The sequence below is a fragment of the Myotis nattereri genome (assembly GCF_964212035.1).
Source record: "Myotis nattereri genome assembly, chromosome: 4".
In the NCBI taxonomy this organism is placed as follows: domain Eukaryota; kingdom Metazoa; phylum Chordata; class Mammalia; order Chiroptera; family Vespertilionidae; genus Myotis; species Myotis nattereri.
In genome coordinates, this window is record NC_138079.1 from 88,360,596 (window position 1) to 88,379,018 (window position 18,423).

The 18,423-nt window shown below is 46.6% G+C and overlaps 1 protein-coding gene across 3 annotated transcripts in view; it reads left to right on the forward strand.

Annotated features, from left to right (window-relative positions):
* Nucleotides 1-18,423, forward strand: part of COQ7 (coenzyme Q7, hydroxylase) — an 80,069-nt gene that overhangs the window by 18,663 nt on the left and 42,983 nt on the right. For 2 of the 3 annotated variants that reach the window (XM_081089841.1, XM_081089843.1), the window contains exon 7: nucleotides 8,763-9,045. The exons of the other annotated variant lie outside the window; for it this stretch is intronic. The gene's annotated coding sequence lies outside the window, so the exon portion shown is untranslated. Of the gene's footprint in view, nucleotides 1-8,762; nucleotides 9,046-18,423 lie in introns of those variants that run through there. 3 annotated transcript variants of the gene reach the window in all.

The following is an 18,423-nucleotide window of genomic DNA, read 5'->3' on the forward strand; positions in this document are numbered from 1 at the left end:
CTCAGACACTCAACACTGGGGAGAGAGGAATGGGGACCAGCCAGGCACAAATGAGCTCGTGAGAGAGGAATGGGGACCATCCAGTCTGCTACCCAGGAGAGGGACAAGCTGCCCGCCCTGCGGTCCCAGGCACCTGCGGCTGCGCCTAGGCGAAGCCGCCCACCCACAGTCCTCTGTGGCTGCAGCCAGCCTGGGTCCTGGGTGCCTGTGGCCGGCCAGAGGAGGGGAAATTCAGGTCCTGGGTGCCTGTGACCAGCCGGAAAAGGGAATCCTTTGTCCTGGGTGCAGGGCAAGTGAGAGGTGGTTAGGGGCAATCAGGCTGGTAGGGGAGCAGTTAGGGGCAATCAGGCAGGCAGGCAGGCAAACAGTTAGGAGCCAGCGGTCCCAGATTGGGAGAAGCAGTTGGACATCCCCCGAGGGGTCCTGGATTGGAGAGGGTACAGGCTGGGCTGAGGGATCCCCTTTCCCTGTGCACGAGTTTCGTGCACCGGGCCTCTAGTGTCTCAATAAAACTTTTTTTAAAGGTAATATGTGTAGCCTTGGCTGGCGTGGCTCAGTTGGTTGAGCGTCATCCCATGCACAGAGAAGTCCCAGTTCCATTCCTGGTCAAGGCACATGCCTGGATTGTGGCTTGATACCCAGTAGGGACCGTGCAGGAGGCAGCTGATCAGTGTTTCTCTAAGGTCAATTAAAAAAAGCATTTTTTTTAAAGGTAATGAGTCAAGTGCTTTGAACATGGCTGGCACATTCCCTCTGTCTGCCCCATCAGACCCGGAAATCATAAAAGCTTCTGACTGTCTCAGGACCTTGGAGGCTTCACCATCCCTCAAGTTTAAGTTCCCTTCATCCTGCCCTCACCTTTCTGAACAAGTCTCATCGATAAACTCCACTCAGTTCTCCCATTTGAGTGCTTCTTATTTCTGTCAAGACCCTGACTGCATAGAAAACACCTCTCCAGAAAAAGAGCGGGACTTGTTGGCTAATCAGTCAGGTGCACTCATAAAATTGACTAGTGATGGTCAGTTTTCTGTGTCCATTTGACTGGATTATGGGTACCAAACATTTTTCAAACATTATTCTGGGTGTTTCTGTGCGGGTGTTTTTGGTTGAGGTTAACACTTGAATTGGTAGACTGAGTAAGCAGATTGCCCTCCCTAATGTGAGTGGGCCTCATCTAATCAGTTGAAGGTCTGACTACAATGAAAAGGCTGACCTTCCTGAAAATAAAGGCGATTTCTCCTGCCTGACTGCCGAGCTGGGACGTTGGTCCTTTGCCTTCAGGCTTGAACTGAAACATTGGCTCTTGGAACTCCCCCCACCATCTGCTCTGCTGAGGCTCCAGCTTGCCGACTGATTATCTTGAGACTTGCAGCCTCTGTCATCACGTGAGCCAAGTCCTTATATGTACACCACCTCCAACCCCCATTGGTTCTGCTTTTCTCGGGAATCCTGACTAATACAGGGCCTGAAGGGAACATGAGTTAGTGGTAAATTTCAGGCTGAATAGGAAAATAGTCAAAATACAGGACAGAAATAAGGAAATCATGTCAAGGGAAGTGACTAGTATTGAAAGAAGGTTTTTTATGTTTTTTTCATTCACAAAATTTAACATCTGCCCTATGCCAGATAAAGGGCCAGCCAGCCACTGGGGATTAAAAGATCTACCCAGCTGTGTAAACTAGAGGCCAAAATCCAGCCTTCTGACTCTCTTCAGCCTCACCATCCACATCGAATTAATCTTAAGGTCTAAAATTTTCCCTCAAACTGCTCTCAAATCCATTTCCTTGGCAGGTAGAGAGGGCTTTCATTGGAATCACCATCCCCCATCCTTTTAGAGCCACAACATTTGTACTGATTTAATTAGGATTCAGGAGGAGCCAGAAACCTGTTTGAGCTGTTTGAAGAGTTACTGTATGTGAAATTAGGAAATGGAAAGTCACTGGTATTGGTTAAAGTATATAGACATAAAGTATATTTCCCATTTCACTATTTTTAAGGTGATAAGGAAGGGTGCTGCTAACAATGTTAAGTGTTTATTAGGGGAAGAGATCTTGTCTGAAGAAAAATCTGCAGTTTTTCTATGAAATGCCATTAGTTAAAACAGACTAAAGTAGAGGAAAGATGGGAGGGGGAGAGGGCATCTTTAGATTGGGAGACAAAGATACCCATGGTGACGGCTAAGGCTGCGAGTCTGGCCTCCTGGCTTTATCTCCATACTTTATCCCCATCTGATGGAAGGGAACCTTAAGAAAGCCACAGCAAGAAGGGACAGCTTGGACCACTCCCACCTGCTTGGAGTAACATGGGACATCGTGCTTATCCATCCATTTCCACGAGATCCCAGGGGAGGCCCTCAGACTTCTCTCTCCCACTGCAGCTGGATGTGCCCATGGGACTGTGTTTGGGTCAGTGATATATAAACAGAAACTCTTAGGTAGGATTTTCAGGGAAGGGTCAGACAACTGGAAGCTGCTTTTCTTGCCTTCCCCCAACTGTTGCATGCAGCCTGAGATAATGATATCAAGGCTGGAACTCCAGCAGCCATTCTGAAAATACACTGCAGTTCAACATGCGCAAAATGACTTGTGCGCAGGTATTTGCTGCAGCATCCTATCTAATAAAAGAGAAACATGGTAATTAGCGTACGACCGCTACCCTTCCCATTGGCTAATCAGCGAGATATGCAAATTAACTGCCAGCCAAGATGGCGGCCGGCAGCCAGGCAGCTTAAACTGAACATGAGGCTTGCTTGCTTCAGTGACGGAGGACTCCAACGTTCCCCGCCTGCCTTGCCGGCCTCTGAGCCTGCAGTTTGAACATTGTAACAAATATAGACGCTAAACAAAACCCCAGAAACCTGCTTTCAGCGAGCCAGGGATCTCAGAGCTGGAGTTGATACAGAGTTTCGATTATAGAGCCAAAACAAACCAGATACCTACTTTCAGCAGCTGAGGCCTCAGAGCTGGAGCCTTGGAGCTAAAGCTGGCCCAGAATAAAAAAAAAAAAAAGAAAAGAAAATAGGAGCGGTTGGGAGTTCAGTCACCCCCAGCCTGAAAACAGCCCTCAGCCCCTCACCCAGACTGGCCAGGCACCCCAGTGGGGACCCCCACCCTGAAGGGTGTGTGACCAGCTGCAAACAGCCATCATCCCCTCATCCAGGCTGGCCAGGCACCCCAGTGGGGACCCCCACCCTGTTCCAGGACACCCTTCAGGGCAAACCAGCCGGCCCCCACACATGCACCAGGCTTCTATCCTATATAGTAAAAGGGTAATATGCCTCCCGGCACCGGGATCAGCATGACGGGGGCAGCTCCCAAACCCCCTGATTGCCCTGCGGCTCTGTGTGTGACAGGGGGCGGGGCCACAACCTCTGTGGTCCTGCTCTGTTCCTGACAGGGGAAGGCGCCCCAACCCCCTGACCGGCCCTGCTCTGTGCCTGATAGGGGGGAGCTCCCCAACCCCTGATCGCCCTGCGGCTCTGTGTGTGACGGTGCGGCGCCCCAACCCCCCCACCCCACGGGCCCTGCTCTGTGTGTGACGGGGTAGAGCCATAACCTCCCCATCGGCCCTGCCCTGAGTGTGACAGTGGCAGCGCCCCAACTCCCTGATTGGCCCTGCTTTGTGGGTGATAGAGGGCGACGCCCCAACCCCCTGACCCACCCTGCTCTGTGCGTGACGGGGGAGCTCCCCAACCCCCTCATGGGCCCTGCTCTGTGCGTAATGGGGGAGCTCCCTAACCCCCTGATGGGCCCTGCTCTGTGCGTGACGGGGTGGCACCGCAACCTCCCCATCGACCCTGCCTTGAGTGTGACAGGGGGCGGTGCCCCAACCCCCCAATCGGCCCTACCCTGAGCATGGCTGAGGGTGGCATCGCAACCCCCAATCCGCCCTGCTCTGTGCATGACAGGGGGCGGTGCCCCAACTCCCCAATTGGCCCTGCTCTGAGCCCGACCAGGGGCTGCACCTAGGGATTAGGCCTGCCCTCTGCCACCAGGCAGGTCGTTATCTCCCGAGGGGTCCCAGACTGCTAGAGGGCACAGGCCGGGCTGAGGGACTCCTCCCCTCCCCCCCGAGTGCACAAATTTTTGTGCACCGGGCCTCTAGTTATTTTTAATAGCAAACTGCTGTAACTGACTTCAGTACCTGCCAGGAGGGGACCAGCTAAGCAGCTTACAGTTCAGCCACAACAGGGATTACTCTGTAGCCATTAAGAAAAAGGAGGTGTCTCTGTTGTGATATGGAAAAATCTCTGACATTGACTGTAGTGAGGGGTAAACCAGGACGCAGAACTGTGTGTATAGGTGTAGCTCAGATCCCACCTAAACCACTTCACTAGCCTGCGGAGCTTGAGCTAGGCTTTACCTCTCTAGGTCAGGAGTCAGCAGACAGATTCTGTAGCCAAATCCAGCTGTTCTAAGTCAGGTTTTATTGAAACTCACCCTTCATTACATATTTTGGCTGCTTTCCTGCTGCATGCTACCTCTGAAAACTTGAATAGTTGCAACAGTATGCTTGTGGCCTGCAAAACCTAAAATATTTACTTACTGGCCCTTACAGAAAACATTTGCTGACCCCCGATCTAGGCCTTATTCTCATCTTTAAAATGGATTGTAAAACATGACTTGATCCATAGAGATTGTAGGAACACAGTTAATGTAAAAAGCTACTTAGCACTTACAGTAAACTCAATAATGTAGTAATGGTTATGATTTTCTCATGGGTTTTATTCTGCTGCTCCAGTAGAAACTTTTCCTATAATTATTTAACCAATGTAAGTTTTTTGCTAATCCAGGTAGATTGCTTTAGATATTAAAGGGTAGTTTCCAAATCTAGTTAATGTGTGTGTTGGGGGTGGGAGGAGGGTCGGAGTGTTGGCAATGGTTGTTAAGCCTCTACAGCAGGTCCTTGAATGGCATCATTTTGTTCAGCATCGTTTCATTATAACATTGATAAGATGCTGTAGAAGCTTAACTCTTGTTTATACCAATTAGTCTATAGTAAAACTGGTTTCATTGTATGTCATTTTGCTTAAAGTCACAGAACCTGTCTACGGCGTTACATGCCAAGGGGCTAGGTCTTTCCAAGTGTTACTTCACGTAATCCATACTACCAGGAAACTTGAACATCAAGCGGAAGGGATGAGTAGTTGATGACACTCAGTAAGTCTCTGAGCTGAGACTCAAACCCAGCACTGCTTACCTCCAAAGCACATTGCTCTTTCTGCTCTAGAAGCACCTGATTACTGAGCAGTGTCCACTACCAGGCAATGCCTTGGCCTGCTGCACCTCCCCTGTGGATTGTCCAGGAAGGTTCTGGTCTCTGCCTGTTGTCCGACTTAATAATCCACGGCAATCAGTTTCCTTCTCGAGAGTGTCTGAGTTTGGGCAATAAATTCTATGGCCCCACTATAATGGACAAGGCTTTCAGTGCCAGCTCAGTGAGGGCTGAGATGCTGTTTTGTTCACTGAGTATATTCCCAGCACCTAGAACAGTCTGGCACGGAGTAGGTGTTCAGTAAGTATGAGTTGAACCAATGAAAGTTGAGTGAATTATCGGTAATCCACACAGGTACCTTCAGGAGAACAAAAGCCACACAGTGGAATGAGGATGAGGACTGTTCTATTAAAATAGCTCTGCACATATATGGATGCCTGGCTCTTGGTCCCTCCCTGTGGTTACAGCAGGCTGTGCCTAGTTTGAGTCTTGTGTTTTTACTCATGCAAATCAAACACCTGCTTCATTCCGGATGGTCCAGGCTGGTTATCCCAGGTGAAGAAGGAAGTGAGCATTGTTCAAGGCCTCCTGCAGGATGGGGTGTTTTGGTGGATCCCTCATGCAGGGTCAGAAATAAAACATCAAATCGAGCCCCGGGTGGCTTTGTGGAAGAAAAGGGAGGTAGATTATGTGCTCAGCACAGCCCTGACGTAAAGGTGAGGCTGATAATCCATTTCTTTTATACACACAGTGTGTCGAGGGCCACTTCCAGCCACAGGAGAAAGCCTGACCTTTGGAGAGGCTATAAAAAGTCACGTCTGTCTTCCCAGTGTGCCTTTAACAAAGGGGGAAAAGTGAAGGGCTTCTGTGTCCCAGTGAAAGGTACACACAGGCCACTCAGCATCCTGTCAAGCTGATGGCCAGATGCTGCTTAGGTTCCGGGCAGCGGCTGGAAGTGGCCCTCGACACACTGTGTGTATAAAAGAAATGTGGCTGGAGAGCCCAGCAGTCAGCAGAGGGGCACCCTTTCACGCTGCCCGCTGGTGCCATCAGGATAGGACCAGGGAGGCAGTTTGGGAAGACTGCTTAGGAGCTTCAGGGCGAGGAGTCTGAGTTTACTGCCAGTGCTGGCTTTTGGAGTCTTCGAAATCACATCTGCGTTAGTGATGGGCTCAAGTGGTCCAATGAAGGGTGTCACACCCTCCAGTGAGGGTCTTCAAAGCTACAATTGACAAAGACATTACAAAGGATGAGAGTGGCAGGCTTCAGAGAATGTGGGTGACTTGTTCCTGTTCCCCATCGTTTCCAGTGAGGAAATGAGATAGGGGAGGTTCCGAAGTCAGTAAGGATGGTGAAAAGCATGCATTGACAAAGACTTCCTCCTATGAAATAATTTTTTTTCTTTTTATTTATTTTTAAAATCTTCATTGTTGAATGTATTACATATGTCCCCCCCCCCCCAATCGATCCCCTCTAGCCCACCCCCACTCCAGGCCCTTGCCAGCCCGTTGTCTGCCTCCACGGGTTACGCATATATGCATTCATGCATTCAGAGTCTTTGGTTGACCCCTCTCTGCCACAAACTGCCCCCCTCCCCCCGCCCCCCATTCACTCCGAGATTCTGCACTCTGTTTCATGCTTCCATGTCTCTGGAGCCATTCTGTTCATCAGTTTATGTTGTTCATTAGATTCCACATATGAGTGAGATCATGTGATACTTGTCTTTTTCTGACTGACCTATTTCACTGCGTATGCTACTCTCCAGGTGAAACCATTTCTTAAACTCCCTGGAGTCTAGGGGGCCTAGACAGCACAGCATTGTGCTGTCTCCCAGAAGCTCCCTATACCTAGTAGATTTTTTTCCAGGGCTGGAACCCATCACTGTGTTTCTCTGGTTGAGCTCTATAGGAAGGTGTTTCTTAGGACCATGTTGAAGGGAAATAGCCACCTTTAATACTGATTGCACCCAGCAGGTGGGGACTGGGATGGCGTGAGGGAATAAGAGCAGATACACAGTTTCCATCTTAGGCCCACCAAAAGGTTGTGCTTGTACACAAAAACAGTAGGTAGATGGGTAGGTCCCCCCACAATGTTTTACATGGTGACACATTTCTTTCTCTCTCTCCTCGTCGTCGTCTTCTTCCTCTTCCTCCTCTTCCTCCTCTTCCCCCTCTTCCTCCTCTTCCTCCTCTTCCCCCTCTTCCTCCTCTTCTTCCTCTTCCTCCTCCTCCTCCTCCTCCTCCTCCTCCCCCCCCCTCCCTCCCTCCATTTTTGTTCCTACCTCTTCCTGCACATACTATGATTGAATTCACATAAACTACAGAGGATGGCTTCTCTATTTGACCCTAACAGGAAAACCATAAATGGTAGAGATTTGGATGCTATGGAGAGATTCAGATACCACCAAAAAGTGACCAGTCTTCAAAACTAGGCACCTTTTCTTGGTGCCTGCTCATCATTAAATTAGTATGTTACCATATTCCTGACATCTTTTCTGAAAAATCCCTGTGGACTTACCCTGTCTCTGTTGAAATCAAAGCAAACACTTGTGTGAAACTCACCACACCTGTCTTCTTTACCAGCCTGTCCCTCCCACCTCCGTGGAAATCATTTATTTCAGTAGAAGGATACCAAAAGGCCATGAGCTCAAGTGGAATTCAAAGCTGCATGTCTGTGTACCCCCAAATTTATATGTTGAAATCTGAACTCCAGGTGATAGTATTAGGTGATAGGGGTCTTTGAGAAATGATTAAGGTATGAGGGTGGGGCCCTCACATGTGGAATGTGTCCTTATAAAAGGGACCCCAGAGAGCTCCCTTGCCCCTCTGCCATGTGAGGACACAGTGAAGACAGCTCTCTCTGAGCCAGGAAGTGGGCTCTCACCAGACACTGAATCTGCCGGTGTCTTGACCTTGCATTTTCCAGTCCCCAGAACTGTGAGAGGGAAATTTTTGTTGTTTATAAGTCACCCAATCTATGATACTCTGTTATAGCATCTCACACTGACTGAGAATGACAGTATTCAATTATGGAGGACAGCTATTGCCACCATTTAAGAAGTGGGCTATGCTTTGGGAGTCTGAGGAAGGTATTCAGAAGGAAAGAAACCCTCCTTTCTCTCACTTCCAATCTCAGAGGAGAGACTCAAACCAACCTAAATATAGGCATGAGTGGAGCTCAAATGAAACCATCAGCAGTTTCTATCTCTAGTCTTGGTAGTCCTTTCCTCTCCATCAGGCCTTTGCCCTGTATTGGCAAAGCTGCCTGCCAGCATCTCAGGGCTTACAGCCTAATGGATCAGCAACTCTGATAGAAAAAGGACTTCTCAAAAAAAAAAAAAAAAAGGACTTCTTTTTCTCAATTTCCCAGTGAAATTGACTCTAGAGTAAATTGCAAATGACCTCAAATTCTTTGCAGCTCCTTTCACCAAGAGGTGGAATTTATTGCACCATTTATTTCTGGATGATCTTGTACTTGTGTTGACCAATGGAATGTAGTAAAAGTGACAGTATATGAGTTCCAAGCCTAAGTCTCAATCTGCTTTTCAGTCTTTGCTCTGGATTTCTTTGAATGCTGCTCCCACAGCAACAAGCTTGGAATAGCCTACCAGAGGATGAAAAATTACACGGATCAGAAACATGCTGTTCCACATGCACTTAGACAAACCAGTCTACCAACCACTGGACACTGAGAAGGCCATCCTAGACCATTCAGCTCCAGGCAAGCCACCAAGAGACCACTGCGATCAACTGAGCTGGCCTAGAGCACAAGAACCACCCTGCCTACCCACAGAATTGTGAAAAATAATAAATGTTTATTATTTAAGCCTTCAAGGTTTGGGATGTTTGTTATGTAGCAAAAGCTAACTAATACTTATGGATCAACTTGGGTCACCTTTTACTGTGAATCACATAGTGAGCAAGGGAATACTGTACTCTCAACAGACTGGCCTAGGTCATGTGCCTGTTCCTCAAGCTGGGGATTGTGAGCAGTGACATCCAAATCAAACAAACAGCTGAGGGAGGGGGAGTTCCCAAGAAAAATTAAGCTGTTACCACCAGGTGGGTACCAAGGAAGCAGAAACAAGAGATACCTACTAGAACGATCTAACCCATACTGGTAATCTAGGGAGCTTGCATTAATGGCCTCAATTCTAGTTCTCATTTGCAGCATATCCCTAAGGACAACACTGCCTCTTTGACATTCAGTTCAAGGAGCTATCATGGTAAGGACATTGGAGTGGAAGTCTAATGGAATTGAGTTTAATTGTTGGTTTTATCTGCTTTTGGCTGGATGGTCTTATACATGTCTTGTAATCCCTTTGAATTTTAGTTTCCTCATCTGTAAAGTAGGAGATGACATTAATACCCACCTGTTATATACCAGTTGGCTATGAGCATTAGTGATGACACATATGGAAAGTACAGTGCTTGACACATAGCAGGGGCGCAGGAACAGGTGTGGGTTTGTAGATGCACCCAGGTGCCGAGAAGCCAGTTGTCATGAGTAAGTGGCAGAATTTCCCACTGTGCCACCCAGAGTGCAGGGAAATATGGTCCCCAGTGGTGGTCCTGGGTTTCATCTCTGCTGTGCCTCCTCCTCCAAGAGATGCAAATCCCAAGTGATCCTTTTTTTGGTGTCAAAACACAAAGGTCCTCTTGGCTTTTGAGGCACATAAAAGGGTAATACTTTCCCTCCTTGAGAGAAAGTTGTCCCAAGTGAAATGTGTGGCATATGAGTTACATTGGGAGGATCCTGGCCAGGCTGTGGTTGGAATGCCTTGACAACTGTGTCCTTAGATAGATGATCACAGGATGTCTGTGTGGGGCCGGGCCCTAGTGCAGGCCCATCTGTCAATCGGTCCATAGGTTTAGTAATGATTTCTTACATCCAGCTGCAGGCTTTTTTCTCCCCAACCCTTTAGATTTCACAGGCTGGTAAAATGAATTCAACAAATATTTATTTATGGGGTGACACTTGTGCCAAGCACTGGTGAGATAAGGGGCCACAAAGCAAACAAACAGAGCCCTGCCCACATGCAAGTGGCAGATGAAGTGATTTATTGATCTAGGATTGCCAACTTTTCATTTTGCTGTTAGGACTGAAGGAGAGAAACCAACTTCCCACAATTGTTATCAATTTTTCCTTAGAAGAAAATGGCTTGTTTGTTTGTTTTTTTAATCCTCACCCAAGGATATTTTTCCATTGATTTTTAGCGAAAGTGGAAGAGAGGGAGGAAGGCTGAGAGAAACATCAATGTACTAGTAAGAGAGACACATCAATTGGTTGCCTCCCACACACTCCCTGACTGGGCCGGGGATGGAGCCTTCCACCTAGATATGTGTCCTTGTCTGGAATGGAACACAGGACCCTCAGGCTGACGCTCTATCCATTGAGCCAAACTGGCCAGGGCAGAAAATGGTTATTTTAACATTCAACAGAGTGGATTGATTTTTTAAATGACTGTATTAGAATGCAAATTTAAATTGCTGTGGCTTAGTTAAATAAACAAAAATGCTTTGTGTGTGGGAGAGAGCACTTTAAATAGTCTGGACAATACTGTTTTACTTAAATGACTGTACTTAAAGAGCTGATCTCGTCTCCCAGTGTCCGTGTCTTACAATGGCTCGTTCACCATGCTGAGTGCTTAAAGATACGTATGAATTCACATAACTTGGCCCATGAACTCAAACCAGTTCCTTCATTGGGTGCTCAGCTGATGAAACTTTGGTTTTGGTGCTGGAAAAAATCTGGCTATGATGGTCAATGAGAAACAGGATATCAGTTTCCAAACTAGCAACATCCTAACAGATATTTAAATGTTTGATTTTTTTTCGTCTCAACATTATATTAAAATATTTTTTTCAAGCAAACAGGGAAATCAAAAGAACTGTACAGAGACCATCCATACATCAATCACTGAGATTCTACCATTAACATTTAACTTCACTGGCTGTATCATATGTCTGTCCACTTACCCATCCCTCTCTCCACCCATCAGTTCCTCTGATTTTCTTTTATATATATATATTTTTAAACATATTTTATTGATTTTTTACAGATAGGAAGGGAGAGAGATAGAGAGTTAGAAACATCAATGAGAGAGAAACATCGATCAGCTGCCTCCTGCACATCTCCTACTGGGGATGTGCCCGCAACCCAGGTACATGCCCTTGACCGGAATCGAACCTGGGACCTTTCAGTCCGCAAGCCGACGCTCTATCCACTGAGCCAAACCGGTTTCGGCAAATTTTCTTATAAATTTTGAAGGCAATTGCTGAGACCAGTTCACATCACCCCTAAACACTTCAGCATGCATTTTACTCACTAGAATGTCTGTGGTGTTTTTTAAGATAAAATTTAGATACAGTGAAATGTGTAAGTTGGAAGTGGACCATTAAATGTTTTGACAAATGTGTAATCCTAACTTCTGTTGCCAATCTGTCAAGGGCAATTTGAACTAAATGCAGTTTTATTTTGCTACACGCTGACTTTGAAGTGTCCTTACCCTGTAAGAGACACTCCACTGTAAATTGGGTATTATGAAAAATTTCCTTCTTATGTCTTACTTTGATCTTTTCCCCCATGCCCTGGAAAACATTATCTAATGTCCACTTGGGAAATGACTGACTCAAGGTAGTGTGTAGGGTTGTTAAAGGTATCGGCATGAGAGGTATGGGTCCGAATCCAACTTTGCCACTTTCTGGCTGTATGACCTGGGACAACGTGTGTATTCTGCTTATGCCTCAGTTTCTGCATCTACAGAATGGAGATAAAAATAGAACCCACCTCATAAGGTTGTTCTGTGTGGTGAGGGCTGAATGAGTGAAAACAATGTAAAGCAGCGGTTCTCAACCTGTGGGTCGCGACCCCTTTGGCGGTCGAACGACCCTATCACAGGGGTCGCCTAAGACCATCCTGCATATCAGATATTTACATTACGATTCATAACAGTAGCAACATGACAGCTATGAAGTAGCAACGAAAATAATTTTATGGTTGGGTCACAACATGAGGAATTGTATTTAAAGGGCCAGAAGGTTGAGAACCACTAAAGTGCTTAATTAGGACGTTGCCTGTGGAACAGGAAACACTCAGGACATGCTGACTCTTATCTCCACGCTGATAGCAGGAGGCAGGGAAGAAGGGGCCTCGTATGTGACTCTTAACTTTGCAGACAGTGGTTTTCTGAACTCAGCAATTCTGTGTTCCACTCAGTTCTGAGTCTCTTTTGGCCCCATTGGCCCTACAACCAGAAATTAAATGCCTGTCAAAATCCTCACCGTGGCATCACCAGACAATGCCAGTGGGAAATCTGTGTCCATTAAATGATTCAAACTAGAAGAACTGGAGCAGGTGGGGAAGTGGGTTCTTACTCTCTAATTGTGTTGGGTTTATAGTGTAAATCTCATGGCCTTGAATTTAATATCGCACCATTTTATTGGCAAAAAATTGCATTACAGACTCATTAGCTCTCTCTTGGCCCTTCATCTCTGCTGGACCAAAGCTTCCCTTTGACTGATGCTGGTTTCATTATTCATGACTCATAAACCGTGGCTTTGGAAATACAGACCAGGGAAGAACATTCTCTAGTGAAAAGCTCTTTATGGGACTACTTTGCCGGACTTCTGAAATAAGGATTATTCATTCATTCTTTCATTTAGTTGGTCCTTTAACAATTAGTAATTGAATGTATACAGGACAGATAAGGTCACTGTTCATAAGAAGAGATTACAGTATATTTAGAAATACAAACATTTAATTAGTAATCACACAAATAATGAATCGAAATTAGGATAGAACTGATCCGATAGCAGCCCCTGGAATAGATACTGTTGGTTGACTACTGTGGCAAAGGCTGATGATTGTCCCCTAATATTCATTCTCTTTCTTTTCCATAATAACATATTTTTTAGCAGGATTCATGCTCTAGAACAGTGGTTCTCAACCTTCTGGCCCTTTAAATACAGTTCCTCGTGTTGTGACCCAACCATAAAATTATTTTCGTTGCTACTTCATAACTGTAATGTTGCCACTGTTATGAATCTTAATGTAAATATCTGATATGCAGGATGGTCTTAGGTGACCCCTATGAAAGGGTCGTTCGACCGCCAAAGAGGTCGAGACCCACAGGTTGAGAACCGCTGCTCTAGGATAATGACTACATTTCTCAGCCTCCTTTGCTGTTACATGTGGCCATGTATGTTTCTGGAACCAATTCCAATGTGTGGAAGGACATTTTCCCACATCACCAAGCAATTCTTGGACACCAGCTGGGTGCCCTACAATTCAACTCAGTGTTTACACTGTCTGCCTAGAGGTAGCATCAGATCCCACAGATTAAGGGCTCAGGCCCACAAGACTGCTCCTACCCCCCATTTCAAATGCTAATTGCAAGTCCAGGTTGTCCCCTCTGCTTCTGACAATGAACCCTCTTCTCCTTGGATTTGATTAATTTGCTATAGTGGCTCACAGAACTCAGAGAAACGTTTTACTTACTAGATCCCTGGTTTATTATGAAAGGATAAAACTCAGGAACAGCCGGATGGGAGGACGCATAGGGGAAGGGCACCCAGCTTCCATGCCTGCTCCAGGCCCACCACTCTCCCCACATCTCCATGGAATCAACAACCCAGAAGCTCTCCAAACTCATCCTTTTGGATTTTTATGGAGGCTTCATTATTAATTGATTAAACCACTGGCCATTGGTGTTTGAGCTCCATCTCCAGCCCTTTTCTCCTCCCTGGAGATGGAGGGTGGAAAGGGGAGTGGGAAGGAGGAACTGGAGGGGTCTGAAAGTTCCATCCTTCTAATCACATGGTTGGTTCTCCTGGCAAACAGCCCCCATCCTCAGATGCTGGTGAAAAATGTCACCTCAGTAACATAACAAAAAATACCTTGACACTCTGGTCACTTAGGAAATCCCAAGGGTTTTAGGAGATCTGTGCCAGAAATAGGGACAAAGACCAAGTTTATGTTTCTTACTAAAGATCACAATACCTCGTAATGTGCAGACATGGGGTGTGCAATTAATTTCATGTCATGCCCTTCCTTTGTCCGTTTACTCTTTCCCATGGGCTGGAATGCCATCTTGCACTGTAGATGTCAGGGCAGCACCTAGGCAGGGTGGAACAAGGAGATTGAAGGAGCCCATGTTCCTGACACCATGACTGTGTCACGAGAGACAAGTGAAGTGTTTCTGTAACAATAGCAGAACTTATATTTTAATTAATATTTCCATTGATATTGTAGTCCTCCTCCTTCCTTACTAAGAGAACCCCTAATTTATTCAGGTATCAACTCTTAACAAAGTTGACTGTAGCCCTAGCTCAGAGGTAAGTCCTCATTAATATAAGCCAATCAGGGCAATTCCCTCTCCTGGCCAGTGATCAGCTTGGGCCTGGACATGATGCAATTGTAGACCATGAAACTTGCAGTAAGTTCTGCTGGGGAATTCCCGTGAAATATTTCCTTGCTCTAAAATAGAGATCCATAGGAGACAGCCACCTCTATAATGTATAAGACATGGTGCTAGGTCCATCTTCTGATGGATGTTTGTGTGTCGGGATGTGATGTTGGACCCATGGCAGCCATTGTGTAACCAGGAGGAGAGCAAGTCTAGAAGGTAGAGCAGAAAGATGGAAGGATCCTGGTGATGTGGGTGAGCCATTGAATTAAGCAAGCCTGGAGCCACTTCACCTCCAGACTTCCATTTGGTGAGGTTGTAACATGTTATTGCTATTTAAATCAACTGAGTTGGGGTCTTTTCTTACTAGTCACCAAGAGTTTCCTAACCAAACAGTATGGTACACAGGTTGTGACCAGATCTCCAGTCTCATCTCGCAACATTTCTCCCTCCAGCCTCCAACTTCAGACCTACTGAAATCCAGACCATGCTCTCTCATCTGTCCAGGGTTCCATACACAAACGGACTTCTGCACATTTGTCCTTCTCTACCTCCTTTGTCTGGCAATGATCAGTGCATCTTCCAGAATCAATTGAGCAGACACCTCCTCAGGGAGCATTCTGTACCAGACCCAGTTGATGGGCCACCCCAGACCAATTCGGCCTTTCTCCTGGCCTTGCTTCTTGCCCAGAGTAGCTCTAGTGACAGCTTGCTCCATTATCCATCACAATTGGAAAGAGCACTGTCATCACTGCTACCAACCAAGGCCTGCCTTTGCATGGAGCCAACCAAGAAGTAGAGACTGACCGCATGTGTACAGACTAGGCTAGACCTGCAGGGACTGGCTTCTCCATCGACCTGGAGACACAGCCAGGAAGTGCCGGCATTTAATGCCCAGTGGGCATACTTTGACAGATGAGGGACAGGAAGTGGGAAGGAACCATCTGTTGAATTGGCTGCCCTTTTTCTCAACGGCTGATTAGAGATAAAGGGACTCTGTGCAGCATCTTTGGTGACTGGGGAGCCAGCTATGTTTGCCGCAGAGATGTGGCCAGCTCGGTAATGCACCACATGTATGCACCCTCCTCCCTTCCCTGCTTCACTTCCCCTCTGGTTTTGGCTTTGTACTCCCCAGAACACATTCACATGCAAGCCGTCCACTTAGGTCCTGTTTTCTAGGGGACTGAGCTAAAATGCCTCCCAACTCATGCCACAACCACCCCTGAGTCTAGCAGTGATTGTTATGAGGATCCACAGGGAACCGAGGCAGCAGCTGCTCGCTCAGAAGGGACGATCTAGCTTGTCACAGGCACACAGCAGCCCTTGTGCCCCAACATCAGCTCTGATACCCACCATTCTCAGATCAGCTGCTTGCTGTCCTTGCTCCTTCCTACCCTCCCCTGACCTGCTATGGTTTTTATTTTCTCAAAGCCTTTGTCTGTTCCATGCCTGCTGCTTAATTCTGAGTTCTACTTCCTCATGGTTTCTGTGTCCCATTCAAACCAGGGAGCCAGCTGTGTCTGCTGCAAAGCTGTGGCCAGCTTCGTAAGGCACCGGAATGTATGCATCCTTCTCCCTCCCCTGTCTCTGCCCACAGTCTTGCTTAGATAGGTTTAGGTCACTTGGCCACCATCCAATATTGGGTGGCATTGTTGGCAAAGCTGTGTGTCAGCCCTTGTTACTGGCTGCTCTGCTCCAGTCACTTTAGAGTAAGTGTTTAGAGACATCTGCATCAACTTAATATTGCTGTGACAGCCACAAAAGTGTGATTGATGGGCTTGTCTCTCTGAACAGAGGCTAGGCCATGTGGGTGTTCTGAGTAGCATGTGCCATGTGCTGTGTAATAGTCATGCATAGTAGAACCAGCAGGACATGTTTAAGAAACAGCAACAGATCAGTTATTGCAGTTTAGTTTGAGAAGCTCTGGGAAAGCTGCAGGAAAGGACTCTGGGACTTCCAGAAAGGATTCCTAAGTTACACAGCAAGTTGGGCCATTGAGGGAGCTGCCTGTGGAATCAGGGCCCAGCTGTGGGCTTCAAAACCACCCACCTCTGCTGCCAGCTGCACTAGCAAAGCAGGTGTCCGGGGCAGCTCCTGTCCCCATGCCAGGGAATGTGGGAATGTGTTTCGCTTTCCAGCCACAGCTTGCAGAAGAAGGCTGGAATGGATGGTCAGTGAATGCCACAGTATCCACTCAGCAACTCTAGACTTATACAACAATAGGACCGATGACCTGTCTCCCCCTGCCCCCAACTATCACATGCTCCTGGACCTGAGCATTTACACATTTTGTTCCCATTACCTGTAATGGCCTCCCTGAATTTCTGCTGATAGAAACATCATTCATTCATTTATTCAGAAAACCCCTATAATGTTCCAGGCACAGTGTTGGGTGCTTCTGATACTAAGATGACTATGGCAAAGTCCCTCCCAAGAACCTCATCAGCTGGTTAGTAAGATAGATACAAACATAAATTAACCTGCCTTCCCAGAGTGCTCTCTTTCTGTGCAATAAAACCGTTTACAATGTGCAAGAAAGAAAAGCACCAGGAATAAGAAGCCAGCTCTGAAGTAGCCTTGCCAGCCATGTGACTCATCCTCTCTCAGCCTCACTTTCTCCCCATTTGAAAAGACATTGATGACAGCCCCTATCTCACTGGGCTTGTTCTGAGCATTTTAGGAGAAACTATAGGAAGGGCTGTGTCCAGGAGGCACATGGTATATATGATACAGTGTTGTCTTTTGCCATCCTTCACAGCCTAGTCATATGTCTCCTCCGGAGAGCCTTCCCCAGCCTCCATGGGAAATGAGTCACCTCCTCTTTCACTTTTCCTCTCATCAGTGTTGGGAGACACACCTCTGGGATATCAGAAATGTTGGGAGGGCTGTGTGTATATATTTGCTAAGCTGTTAAAAAACAACAACAGGAGTGGACTTTGTCAAGTATTAAACATTAAAGGACATTTTTAATGAAATAATTATCAAAAGTCTACAAAACCTTTTTCTGAATCCACCCATATTGTGTGGTGTTTTAATCCGTCAGCTGGGAGTGCCCTGTTTTCCTTCAGGTTCCCCTCTGCCTGGCATACAGTAAGAACCCACAAAAGTGGGTGATAAACTAATAAATAAGTGGGCTTGTATTTGCTCTGACACATACAGTAGATTTTCCAAGGGCAAAGTTCTGAGGTCTGTACCTGAACTCTTTGGAGGAAGTGAGCTATGGGAACCAATTACGGACTGGAAAAACAGTAACAGGAACACATCATTGACTCAGTGCAGTGGGGTGAAGTGTTCGTGTGAATGATAAAGGGGATACAGGAGGGAAAAGTGAGCTTTTTCCAGTATACCTCCATAAAGCCATGTCCACATCCCAACCCTTGGAACCTGTGAATGTTACCTTACTTGGAAAAAGGGTCTTTGCAGAAATAATTAAGGTAAGGATCTCTGCATGAGACCATTGGGATTACCCAGGTGGGCTCTAAATTCAATGACAGGTGTCCTTATAAGAGAAAGAAAAGAAAAAATACAGACACAGGCCCTGTCTGGGTAGCTCAGTTGGTCCCAATACACCACGGTTGCAGGTTCAATCCCTGGTCAGGCCACATACAAGAATCAACTAATGAATGTATAAATAAATGGAACACAAATCGATGTTTCTCTCCCTTTCTCCCTCTCTCTCTCAAATCAATTTAAAAAAAAAAAGATACACAGAGAAGCTATTACGTGAAGATGGAGGCAGAAGTTAATGTGATGCAGCCACAAGCCACGGAATGCCTGGAGTCACCAGAAACTGGACAAGGCTG